The sequence below is a fragment of the Electrona antarctica genome (assembly GCF_951216825.1).
Source record: "Electrona antarctica genome assembly, chromosome: 15".
NCBI classification, from domain to species: Eukaryota; Metazoa; Chordata; class Actinopteri; order Myctophiformes; family Myctophidae; genus Electrona; species Electrona antarctica.
The window spans coordinates 35,403,674-35,417,831 of NC_136796.1; the positions used below are offsets into that span (position 1 = coordinate 35,403,674).

General features: G+C 44.4%; 1 protein-coding gene across 3 annotated transcripts in view; it reads right to left on the reverse strand.

The window, feature by feature from the left end:
• Positions 1–3,437, reverse strand: part of LOC306938932 (oxysterol-binding protein-related protein 3-like) — a 42,459-nt gene extending 39,022 nt beyond the window's left edge. For all 3 annotated transcript variants that reach the window (XM_079523310.1, XM_079523309.1, XM_079523308.1), the window contains exon 1: positions 3,346–3,437. The gene's annotated coding sequence lies outside the window, so the exon portion shown is untranslated. The remainder of the gene's footprint in view (positions 1–3,345) is intronic.
• Positions 3,438–14,158: the final 10,721 nt, after the last annotated feature.

Genomic DNA, 14,158 nt, shown 5'->3' on the forward strand with positions numbered 1-14,158 from the left:
AGGACGGACACATGCTGCACGCCAGCCACAAGTGCGCACACGCACACTTCCAACAGTAGGATTGCCATTTGCCATCATCAACCACCCAACTACAGTATCTGTAGCACATGCATGATACTACTATCCTCAAATACGGCCAGCCAGGCAAATGGGCCTTTTCACAGAAGGTCCATCTGTGACACGGCCTCTTGTAATGCTCCGGAATATTCTGGCAAAGCTTCTTCACAGAATTATGGTGTTAAATCTGTGTATATATTGCCGATTATGATACTGAGCTGGCACAAGTTGCTTGAAATAGGCCCACATCCATCCGGCAGCAGCATCATCCATCAACGGCCAAATCCTTTCACGACATAGCTGGAGAGAATGGATTAAGTCCCTACATCTGCCTCTGGATTGGCTGCAATGAACTGTCCAACACTGTTGTATGCCTGGCTGCACATGCTGAAGCCATTGACCTGTTTCCAGGTAGTAAACATATAACATATCGTTAACAAAGTTTAGCAGCCAAACATGAGTAATAATAATGTGGCACAAGCCTGTCATCTTTGCAAACATTAAATAAAAGAGTTCACAGCATCAATGTGACAAGTCACAAGTCAGCACATTAAATTAATCACAGTGAAGCTGAGAGAGAGAGAGAGAGAGAGAGAGAGAGAGAGAGAGATGCCATGTGGGAGTTAGGATGTCCATCCATATATTGTGTAAGGCATGCATGGGCAACTGGCGGCCCGAGGGCCACATGCTGCCCCCACATTAATGCGTCCAATGTATTTAGTTCATAAAGTTAATATAACTATAACTAAATGCATTTGAAATTAAATAAAAAGGTTACTTTTCAGCATTCCAATTCAAAAATAGCCAAACATAATTCAAACAGGCTATAGCAAAGAAGTAATATGCAATGTGGCCCTCTGGAGTGAGTGTGCATGGAACAGTGGAACTATAGTGGCCCGCCCTCTCCATCGTCAAAGTTGCCCACCCCTGGTGTAAGGCACAAAGCAAAATATGTTCCATCTCCTTGCTTCTGAGACGAGGGCCATGCTGTATTGCTGCTCCGTCTCTGGGTTGCCATGGATACAAAACCGAAGGCAAGGGAGGGGATACCGTAGTACTATATTCAGATTGTTTGGTCTTGAAGGAAGAATGTGAGGGCATAAAGCAGCATGGAGGGCTATTTATAGGTCCGCTCAAACGCCGTGATTTCCCTCTCACTAGAAATTTGTAATTATAGTAATATAGTTTTAAATCCCCATCCACCAATCACCGGCTGCCTTGGCTGGAATGTAGGACACATATCATCATTTAAGTTAACACACAAACAGTCTCTACATAGGAGAAGGACAACTATAGATCACGGGGTGAGTATTTTGAGAGTCTAATCAGTCAGTGCATTAGTCACGGGCACTGGCGGTAGGGGGTTCTCTGTATTTACCAGCCTTTAAGTGGGTGTTGTGGAAGGGAGGGAGGGAATGACAGAGATAACTCTGCGTGTGAGTCATAGGGACACGTGGGGACCACTACACACTTCTGCAGGCAAAGTAATGTACGTTTCCGACTCCGAGGTGACCGCTATGTTTTACATTGAGGGCTGGCTCTATAAAGAAGACCCAAACATAATTGTGCCTAAAATGGTACAAAGGAAAAGTAACATTTGTCACATACTGTATGTGGTAGTACTAGTAGCCTAGCCTAAGGCAACGCTTAAACGCTACTGCATATCAGTTTGAAAGAATGCAATTTCTGTCGCCCCAACCTCCATTGTAGGCTGCTGTATGTCAAACATTTTTCAATCAATGTAATATCCCTCCCTGTTGCCATGCACTGTATCCTGAATACCAAACATGTTCTGTGAATCGCTGTAATGTGACTGTCAATGTTGCTGTGTGTGCTCCTCTCGGCTACTACTGTTTGACTGGATGTTGTTGTCATTGTAACGTCTCTGCACGTGCCCTGCACCGATACTGGATATCTAACATATTTGTGAAGGATGTAACGTATGTTGGCCAGTTGGTCCGCACTGTGGACTAGTACTGTAGATCACACCTTGACTGGATGTAACTGCCCTGTACTGTGTAGGGCAGGCTACTGTATGAAACCTCTGCTTGAATGCAAGTAACATGATACATCCCTGTTGCCCTGCCCTGCAGACTACTGTATCAAAGATCTGCTTGAATGGGTACAAAGTCTGTTGTCCTGCACTGTAGGCTGCTTCTGTATCTGAAACATCTGTTTGTATGGCTGTAACAATGCTATTGCCCTACACTGTAAATGAAACACTTTCATGTAACATAACATATGTTGGCCTGACCTGTTGTAATGGCTACAGGAGGTCTTATATCAAATGTTTGAATTGATGTGACGTCCCAACTGCTCTGTATAGCCTACTGTATATGAATATGGAACATCTATGAACTGAATGTAACACGCTGTTGTCCATATTATTGAATGGAGGTAATGTCCCTGTTTCTGTGTAGGCTATCAGACATCTGTTAGAAGAATGCATTTAACTATTGATCTAATCATCTACACTACAGGGTGTAGCTATCTGAATGGAATGGATGTAACATCTGTTGCCTGCTGGAGGCAGGCTACTGTGCATGTTGTAAGATGACCTGTTGTCTATACAATGACCCACTATAGCCCATGCATAACCTTCACATTTTTAGCTTAGTGCAAAACACTTCAATTCTCACGGCGGTAATAGCTTAAAACTGCGACTGGGACCGGGAGTTTGTTTATAAATCGTAATTACAATTTCCCTACTCCCTGTCCCATGGGTAATGGGATAAGTTATAGCCTCTGCGTGCCTGCCTGCCTGAATCCCTGAAAGTCAACAATGGTAGCAGCCGGGGTCGTCAACCAGACAACCACCATTCTGAGCCAGCAAGCGCGGTTCCTCTCTTGCCAACAGCCAACACAGCAAAGTCAACCTCAGCGCAAAGACAAAATGTTCTGCGGTTCGGTTCCCCATGTGCTCACAGCGGCACCCAAAGCTCCCCGTGAGTGACACCCAAAAAAAGTCACCGGAGAAGAGCAGCTCGTCTCGCTGCACGGTGCCTTTGACAGACGAGACGACACCATGCCCCGACTATAGTGCTACAGTACGTCCGCCTGGCGCCCGAATCCCATTAATAATTCTATCGACCGCGAATATTCCCTCTGTAGAACGAAAAGGAGACGGAGTCACCTGGCTGTCTGTCAACAACTTTGGTCGTTTCATTCAAACGGAAGCTAAACGAGCACAGGCACGCCACAAACCACAAACTCCTTATACATACACTCACGACCGGACCACCATAGGAATGGACCCGTTTACAAAAAATAACAATTATAAAGACTTACGCTTCTTCTGGGATGAAGAAGTATATACCCAGAGATAGTTGGATATTAACGTCGGCTACCGCTCCGCTCAACTCTGTGTCAGTGAGTGTGTGTGTGTGTGTGTGGTGGAGACTCGGGAGAAGGGGGAGGGGCATCTCTGGTGGGCAGGAGTGACTGACACTGCTCTGAGCCAATGGGCGCTCGAGAACAAACGGGGGAGTAATGTGTCAGTCCAGAGCCACGTCAAAAACATTTCAGAGACTTTAGTTGTCAGTCACTGTACAATACTTTAAAACAGTTGTCATGTTGCACACATGGCTAAAATAGCTCTTATTTGCGCCGCCCTCGTTGAAAACAATGTATTTCAAATTCCTGCTTGTCACTCACTGTCCAGGCTGCATGATAAAATAAATAAAAGAAAAATCCAGGCAAAAATATTGTGTGTTGTAGTGTTGGTCAGGTGTGTCAAAAACATAGAGTCAAAAACCCCCGCAGGACAGGGCGGACGCGCCCTTGTTCACTTGTATAATTAAATAGCAAGTGTCTGGTGTTGTACTATTACTGTAGTTGTACAATAGTTCATTCATATTTAAATTGTCTGACGTCAGGACAGAGGGCGGGTGAAACTAGAGTGGAATGAATATGTAGACTAATCTTGTTTAAAAACGTCTAGTAGGCTACACTTTTTTATGAAGACAAAACGTCTTGCTCTCCCTCTCTCTTTCTTCAGCGGCAGCCTTGACGCTGTAATTTGTTTAACTTATCCGACGAAGCAAATTTCTCCCTTTGCATGGGCATGAGGCTGACACTTCCGTCCTCAACCTATTGCCATGGCAACGGAGAGGAGGCACAACAAAGCAGGGGAAAAAAACCAAGGAAGCTCAAAAAACTAGGAAATGGTATTCTGTTCTCTCTTTTGAAAGGAGTAGAGTCATCGGCCTTGGCTGGGTGTGTGTGTGCACTGTGAACAGGTAGAACTTGGACTGCAAACAATAAGCTCTCGATGAATGTACGTAGGCCTAAACGTTTTGACTATATAGTTGTGTATATTCGTACGTCTCTGAATGTTTTGATTAATTGAAATTGGTGGGCCCTATTGTAAACAAGTGTAATGCTTTATGGTGTCGTCCACTCACTGTTAACATTTTTTGTATTGAGTTGTACTTGAAATGTACTGTAATTCTGCAAACTGTTAATACATCAATCAATCAATCAAAATGATAATAATATAGGTAATTAATGTTAATACTTTCCTATCCTGATTACAACTGCGTGTCACGTCACGTGTGAAGGGGAGGCTACTGGTGTCTTTTGGTTTGATGGCAAAGGCATCCATGATGAGATTTATGGGTCTCATGGTCTGTGTATCTAGTCTCAGACATAACAATACCACGCCCAAAGAATGTAACCTATTAACCCACACAGTGCAAAGTTAACACTCCCAAGTCCCAACAACCACTGCTGCAATCTATAGGCCTATTAAATGCGGAACTCCTGAATCCTGTTGTTTTTCTATAACATCTCCTTTATAGGATCTTGAAGATGTGTTTTTGTTAACATAACAAAAATTGTCAACTTCAACTTTGCTGGTGTTATCCCACTATGAAGGAGTACTCTCTTTAGCTTCTCCTTCTCTGTAGTAGACTGTTGTAAGTATACAGGTCCATCTCAATGAATTAGAATCTTGTGTAAAAGTTCATTTTCTTCTGTAATATAATTCAAAAAGTGAAACTTTCATATATTCTCAATTCATTGTGCATAAAAAGTGAAATTTAAAACCTTTTTTGTTTTAATTTTGATGATTATTGCGTACAGCTCATGAAAATAAAAAAATCCTATCTCAACATCTCAACCATCTGAAAAGTATATTAATGTACATGCAGTCAGTCAATACTTGGTCTGGGCTACTTTTGAACAAATTATTTCATCAATGTGGCATGACATGTTGAGGTGTTATGGAAGCCCAGGTTTGCTTTGATAATGGAGATCATATCTGAAGTTCAGGAGCAGGACCACACCTCCAACGCAGCTACCCCCACCTCCTATCAAGCCACCTCCAATCGGGTCACCTCCACCTGCGTATATAATGCCCATCCAACCCCCGATTCTCCCCCCTGTTTGTCATCCCACCCCCCCACCCCAATTCTCATCCTACTCCCTTAACATCTTCGATCCCTAAGGGGGGTCTGACGTGCCTCGGGAGCATGCCGGATCCCCGAAGCTTCCCCACCTCGGCTCAAATCCCTGACGCCGTCGATGGCCCGTCGTGGGCCATCACCCCGTGGTGGTGTTCATGATCATGTCTTTCTTCCTGTTATCAATACATCTGTTTAATGTTCTCATTGGTGGTGTGGTTCTTGATAGTGAAACAGCCATAAATGCATTTGCATTGTTGAGTCTCATGTCTCACACCTTCCTCTTGACAATACAACCTAGTCCTAGATTCTCTGTGGGGTTCAGGTTAGGCCAGTTCGCTGGCCAGTTAAGCACAGTAATACCATGGTCAGTACACCAGTTAGTAGTTTTGGCACTGTGGGCAGGTGCCAAATCGAGCTGAAAAGGAAAATTAGCATCTCCATGCTTGTCAACATACTGAAGCACAATGTACTCTAAAAAGATGGCTGTGTTGAAACCATTGTTAAGTTTTCATTGTCAATGGATCAACACCAGCAGATAACATGGCCTAAATCATCACTGTGTTTTGTCAAGTCCAGAGTCTCAACACAACCATCTATTATGATATTTTACAGCACTGTGTGCCTCCATACATTGACAAGCTTTATTTTGATGCTGATCTTCCTTTTCAGGCAGCACTTGGCACCTGCCCACAGAGCCAAAACTACTAGTAATTGGTGTACTGACCATGGTATTACTGACCAGCCAACTGGCCTGACCTGAACCCCACACAGAATCTAGGTTGTATTGTCAAGAAGGTGAGACATGAGACTCAACAATACAAATACATTTATGGCTCAAACAAACAAACCTGGACTTCCATAACACCTCTATAGTAGCACAGGCTGATCACCTCCATGCCACGCCCCATTGATGAAATAATTTGTTCAAAAGTAGCCCAGACCAAGTATTGACTGCATACATTAATATACTTTTCAGATGGTCGACATTTCTCATTTAAAAAAACATTTTTAAATATTAAAATTTGTTGAGATAGGATTTTTTGATTTTCATGAGCTGTATGCCATAATCATCAAGATTAAAACAAAACTTTATGTATATATAACACTTTATGCACAATAAATTTAGAATATATGAACGTTTCACTTTTTGAATTATATTATGGAAGAAAATGAACTTTTACACAATATTCTAATTCATTGAGATGGACCTGTACGTGAGTGTCACACACACACACACACACACACACACACACACACACACACACACACACACACACACACACACACACACACACACACACACACACACACACACACACACACACACACACACACACTGCACACACAGGAATAATGTGAGCTATATGAGTCAGAGTGTCATCTAGGTTATATAAGGTTAGGCTACTGGCTGTTTTTGGTAACTTACTGCAACTGCCCAAAACAGCCCTGGTCCAGTGGTCCATCCATACTCCATACTGCATGCTAGCTAGAACGATTTTAAGTCATTTAACATGCTATAAAGGTCCCAGTCAGAAGAGGGCGATATTGTACCAGGGCAAAGCAGTGTGGGACTTTGAACCAACAGCTGCAGTTCAGATGTTTCTGCTCTCCATCCTTCTGAAATGTTTGAAGGATTGATGGCTTTGTTTTAAGCCTGACACATAAAGAGCTATTTGTTCCTCTGTGTTTGCAACACAAGATGAATTGTACTTGATGATGAGTAAAGCTTGCAATTCTATGCATTGCTTGATGTGTACTGTGTCTGTATGGGTGTTCATCATGGAACCAATTATCAGCTTCATTGTCACATGACTCACATCACAGGTTTAAGTAAAGTTTAGTGTATTGTAATAGTATAGTTCATCCATATCGTTAATATGAGTAATACAAACTGTGTGTGTGTGTGTGTGTGTGTGTGTGTGTGTGTGTGTGTGTGTGTGTGTGTGTGTGTGTGTGTGTGTGTGTGTGTGTGTGTGTGTGTGTGTGTGTGTGTGTGTGTGCGTGCGTGCGTGCGTGCGTGCGTGCGTGCGTGCGTGCGTGCGTGCGTGTGTGTGTCACACATGCACACACATCCATGCGTATTTGTGCATGCGCGTGCATGTCACGCAACTCTCAGTGTCTCTGGGTGTTTGTGTTCGTGAGCATATGCATGTTATCTTACATGCAGGCAGCCCAGTGATCTAAAGGCAAAGTGTTCTTTCTTTCAGCGCAATTATATGATTGAGCCTGATTATGTGTGCAGACAGTTTCTATCAGACCTGGCAGATCAAAGCTTTGGGCTCCCTTTCCCCATCCCTCCATCCCTTCATCTCTCTCTCTCTCTCTCTCTCTCTCTCTCTCTCTCTTCCACCCATTTCGTTTCCATCTCTTTTGCTCCTCCACTCTGCGCCCCTTATTCCTTTTTCTACTTTAACTCCCTCTCTCTCTCTCTCTCTCTCTCTTCTCCACAGAGAAATGGCACGCATGGTAATTTTTTCCAGATGTAGCATACCTCCCTCCCCCCTCCATCCATCTCCCATCCCCCCCCTTTTTCTCCCCCCTTTCCCTCCATTCTCAACTCTCAGAAGACCCACTCAGGGCCTTGCTCTGTTCCCTTTCTATCAGCATTTCGTCTCTACAACACAACATGACCTCATGGTTACCAGGGAGTAGCTCGATGTCACCTGAAACATGTCCAGTTTATGCTGCATCGTATGACGGTGTCATACACCGAAAATAGCAGACCTTCAAGCTCACATGAGCTGGGTAAACTCAGTTCCTCTGGGTAGTGAAGTTTTACTGTAGTCAGCCATTTTGGAAATGGGTTGTGTGTTGTTTTTTAGGTTTTTTTGTCATGGAGTTGTCTTATTGAGGCCAGGTCTGCTCTGATCTTTATAAATCGGTCATAGGCTGTTCCGGCTCAGTTTCCCATATAGCTACATAATTATGACTACGTATGAATTGAACCGGAAACGCATACACCTTTGTTATGATTTGTCCATGTACATCTAATGAAGTCTACAGTATACACTTGATACGAGATACATTGTTTATCTATGTACGTGATAAGTGATACAGCTTGTTGTCCTTACAGCATGTTCTTTATTGATACGAGGTTAGATGTCGCCATTGAGGTCAGCCTTATTCCTTTTTTTCTAATTGTTTTGTTATCCCACGATTTTGTAGCAAACCTGGGCTCTACACTGCCTCTGCCAACCTGGGGAGAGCAACAGACTGACCTCATGCTTCCTTCAGTGCATGAGCGTCCAAGCGGCTTCTTTTCACGTGACAGGGGGGAGTTTCCCCGGTTGGACGTATAGCGTGTGGAAGGAACACATTATTCCAACCAGTTCCTTTCCCTTCCATCAGGCGCCCCGGCTGGCCAGGGGGAGGCGGTCAGCCTTATTCTTATCATCATGTCACGTTTCTATGTCTCATGTCTTATTGTCACGTCATTTATCCAGCACTAGATGGATTCCCCATCTGTGTACTGAATACTTCAGCTGAATCGTCACACACCAACCATTCCTGTTAGAGCCAGGCCGAGGGTCTTCTAACCTAGATCATACATGGGCATATACATGGCGGCCCGGGGGCCACATGCGGCCCCCACCGTCACTTAATGCGGCCCGCAGGTTCATATCAGAATACTGATATAGTATTGATTTCAGCTAATTAGGCCTACTAGTAATTTAAGTATTTGTATTTAGTTCATAAAGTTAACATAACTATAACTAAATGCATTTGAAACTAAATAAAAATGTTACTTTTCAGGATTTCAATTAAAAAATAGCTGATCTACAAGCTCAAAACGCGTTGCAGTGCGACGCGTTTTGAGCTTGTAGATCGGTACATTTTTGCTACGACAGTAATATGCAATGTGGCCCTCTGGAGTGAGTGTGGAAATATTATAAATATAGTGGCCCTCTCCATTGTCAAAGTTGCCCAGCTGTTCTATATCACAACCACCTTCATAGTGTGTTTCCGGTTGAAATCTGCCGAGCCAATCAAAAGAAGCAAACTGAACCAGAACAGGAAATCGGTATGCCTAGAGACTAGAGACTCTCTAGAGACTAGAGTATAGGACTAGAGTTCTGCACAGAACCTATTGGCTCCGCGGTCCAAGGACCCGTGTGGCTGCATGGCGCTTGACTGACGTGATGTGAATGATGTGTTGTGTTTTTGGGATTGCGGAGTCATTCTCGTTCCTGGGAAACTCTGTATGATGTGCCTGTTAGAGGTCAGCGTTCCGTGTGGGAATTGAAGTAGCAGGACCCCCTCCCCTGCGCGCACACACACACTCCTTTTTCTTTCCTCCATCCGTCCCACGATGGGAACCAGCTGGGACGTAGCAGGGAATGGTGGGGATTTAGGGGAGGGGTTGGCAAGAATGGGGTCCAGGTGTTCCCTGCACTGTCTACAATATAATATAGACCAAATACAGACTACATACTGTACTAATGACGCGCACATAAAGTAAAGTTTGACCCCAATGGGTCCATTTGAGTCCATTTCTATAGTCCATATATATGTGCATTTCTGCACAGTAAAATGAACACTGAGGTTTGTTCTCTCACACACACACACACACACACACACACACACACACACACACACACACGCACACACACACACACACACACACACACACACACACAAACACACACACACACACACACACACACACACACACACACACACACACACACACACACACACACACACACACACACAAATTCACTATATATGTAGAGACACTAGACACATGTTGCTGCAAGAGCAGGAATTCTCTTCATCTCTTTTGTGCACTCCCTCTCTGTCTCCTTGTGTGTGCGTGTGTGCGTGCGTGCGTGCGTGCGTGCGTGCGTGCGTGCGTGTCATTCTAAGCACTCAAACACACACATGTAGAGCCACTCACACAGCTAATGCCTGTTGAGTGTGGGGTAGATCTGTGATCTCCGGCTCTAGCTAAAGCTCTTAACGATCGCAACAGCTGTTGTTCATGTAAACTCTCCATCCATGCCTCCTTACTCCTCCCCCTCCCATCTTCTCTTCTTTCTCTCTTTGCTTCATTCTGGCACAGCCCACTCTAATTCTGAAACCTTTTTTAACCCCCCCTAACTCTGAGAGTGTACACATCGATGGAAACTGGATGGTTTGGTTCCATTCGTACGCTCCCAGACCTGTAAGACCACCCCTAACCCCTTATCCTTCAACTTATTTGCCATTTTTTACTATTTTGAAAACCCTTTTAAAATAGTTCAACTAGCCGATCTACATCAGCACGTTGTGAGCTTGTAGATTGGCCATTTTAACTATTTTAAAAGGGTTTTCAAAATAGTAAAAAATTACAAATAAGTTTAGGGATAAGGGGTAAGGGGTGGCGCAAGATATAGCCCTAAGAACCCAGGCCGGAGGGTCGCTGGACCACTGCAAAGAAGTAACAAAGAAGCAAAACATACACAAGCATACCATGTACAAACACACACAAATACACACACTCATGCACTCAACACATTCCCTGCACTCCCTACCACTCAGAGATATATAGGCCCCAATCTGTTGTTTGTTTGAGTAGGCGCTCTATTGATTAGAGCCCTGGTCGAAGACTAATCCACGGCACAAAGCTGCTATTCATCTCCAGTGTGCCTTATCCTTCACACTGATTATTGTCATGAGCCCTGATTTGAGATTTGTGTTTAGTCCGACAGAACAACAGTTCTGACAGGCATTCGTACGGCACCCTACCCCAAAATCAAACCCTAAACCTAACCTCACAGGAAGCCACGGGTTAGTTTTAACTAATTTATAATAATAATCAGGTTAGTTTTAACTAATGCCTGTCGGACTGTATTAGTATGCGTGCCTAACCAACGTATGCACACATGCAGTCAACTCAGGGTTGCTAGGAGCCACTGGGCTGCTGAGAGATCCCAGCGTTCTTAGACAATGAATGAGCCACACATGTTTCTAATAGCGACACTTCCTGTGCGCTTGTGACTGTGTGAGCCACATCATTAGCTGCTTGCACTGTCACACCCCCACTGAGTCAATGTGTTGCATGTGTGTGCTGTGCATATATAGGTACTGTATGTGTTTGTTAAGAGGGCCTACCCCACACACTGTGTGTCACAGTGTGGGGGGTATAGGCCACGTTGTCACTTTAAGGTCAACGCCCGCTGTGTTTTCTTTAGGCCTAAATACACGTACATACATGTGTGTGTGTGTGTGTGTGTGTGTGTGTGTGTGTGTGAGAGAGAGAGAGAGAGAGAGAGAGAGAGAGAGAGAGAGAGCACCTATGCGCTCTTACGCCGGGATTGTCGACCTATTGCCCCCTAGAACCTGAATTTTTCAGTCATGTATTGAATGTGTTAGATAACATTATATCCCATTATTACAGCTCATTATTACAGCTGTAGTTTGCGGTTTGTCTCTTATTTCTTCAACTACATACTAACTGCTATATACTGTGTTTAGTGTTTGTGTGGCTGTGTGTGTGTGTGCATGCGCCTGTCTTCATCCTGATAAGTCTGTTTTTTCCATCCTTTGATTATTTCTTCGCCCTCCATTTCTAAGACTACTTTTGAAACGGCTAAAACTTTGGGAGATTGTACATTCACTCTTTTTCAGCTGTGATCATGATGTTACAACAAGAGTTGAAGGTGAAGTAAGTTGAAGAAAGAAGAAGCATATGGCCCACTTCTCTGCCCTGACCAGCCCCGTATTGAGTCGTACAGAGCCCAATGAAGGCTTTACAAGTATAGTGCGAGTAACTAAACGCGCATGGCTGTAGATCTTGACTCAACATCTCCCTCCCCCACCGTCTCTCTTTCTTTCACAGAGGTCTTTCAACACCTGAGCGCTAGCTAGCCACTTCAGAGAAACGGAACACTTCCCAGACGACCTACATACTGTACGGTACAGTACGGTGCACTGTCATCTCATCTTCACTCACATTCGTTCATTTGTGCACACGCACGCACGCACGCACGCAGACACACACACACACACACACACACACACACACACACACACACACACACACACACACACACACACACACACACACACACACACACACACACCCTCACACTCACTCACTCACTCACCTGCATTGACCTTAATATTCTTTATTTGATGCAGAAGTACTCTCAGACATGCTCATATGTGTGTACACGTGCATGCAATCACACAGCAAACCGTAGCCAGTCTGGAAATAGATTCAGGTGCAGACAGTTAAACAAGAACTCTCTCTCCTCTGACAGAATCAGGTCTCACCCGACAGCTCCCTCCCTCCCTCCCTCTGTCTTCCTTTCTTACTCTATCTCTCTCTCTCTCTCTCTCTCTCTCTCTCTCTCTCTCGCTCTCTCTCCCTCCGTTCTTCACCTCTGTCTCACTCCATTGATGGAGTTCACTGTCATTCGCTCTGTTGAATGAACGGTGGAGAAGCCCTATGGGAGGACAGAGGGCTGGTGACAGGAGAGGAAAGGGCCGGTAAAACCGGCACGCAGCCGTCATTGTGTGCAGGCATACCCACAGACAGCTCTGAGCTGGCGGTCTTCAACTCTCCCCATTGTGGACGTCTCCATGTGAATCTGGGTCAACTCCGAAAGGGCATGCTGGCTGCTCCCACAAAGACATTTGTCTACGACTTTATAGATTTGTCTCTTTCTCACAACCTTCTGATTCTCCTCTGCCTTCTGTTTGTTTTTTGCTGCTTTTTAACAACTACAGCTCTGGTCCATAGCATTAAGGACTTCTCCTTAACGCTATATGGTATACTTTTAGCTCTGGTCCATAGCTCTAACGCCTTTGCATTAGAGCTATGCTACTCTTCTCTTTCTTGCTTGAAATGCAGATCAGCCTCTCGTCTGTAGTGAAAACCAAAATAACGTTTTCACTACTTTTCACAAATGCAGCTCGTGTTATTAGAAAGCCTACTTTCCTTAGTGGACGCACTCTGAGCCCCCCACCACACATATAAAATGCACTTTTTGGCCAGAACTAAAAAAAATGTTTTTACCAGAAGGAAATCTTGTCTATGATGTTTTCTCTTGGCAATATCGGTTGATCGCGCAGTGGAATGACTAAAACATATTTTTTCTTCCGGTGAAAAGTTTTCTTTTCTGGCCAAAAAGTGCATTCAGGGCTCAGGGCTCAGAGTGCGTCCACTAGGGAAAGTAGGCTTCTTTCGACACCACAAAACCGTCTTTGTGTTGGTGAGTAGCGAAATCGTATTTTTGCAGCAGTCGACGGCTGTGCTGCAATTCATGCGTGCGCAGGAAGTCGAGAGTAACGTAAGTCCTTAATGCTATGAACCAGTCTACATATTTGGCTTTTTCTCTCAGTTCATGCTCTCATCCTCCTTGGTCATCCATCCCTTTTGTCATGGCAGATTAACATGTGACTCATTCTCTCCGTGCCAGGCTGTCATTCTCTATCATCCCGTACACCAGAATAAAGTTAAGCTGAGTCTATTTTTGATGTCGTAGCAAAACATAATTTGGAGTTTTGGACCTACTCGGTTCACCCTATTAAAGTCGGACATGTTGTCTGTTGGGTTTAGCATGTGACGATGCCCAGACCACCGCTTATTAAAATAAATGGACTGTGTTTGAGCTGATCTGAGCTCTACTGTATGCCCTCGATGTGTGTGTTCCTGTGAGGGGATGAGAGACACAGTGGGGTCGGGGGGTGAAGGGAGAGATGGAGAGAGA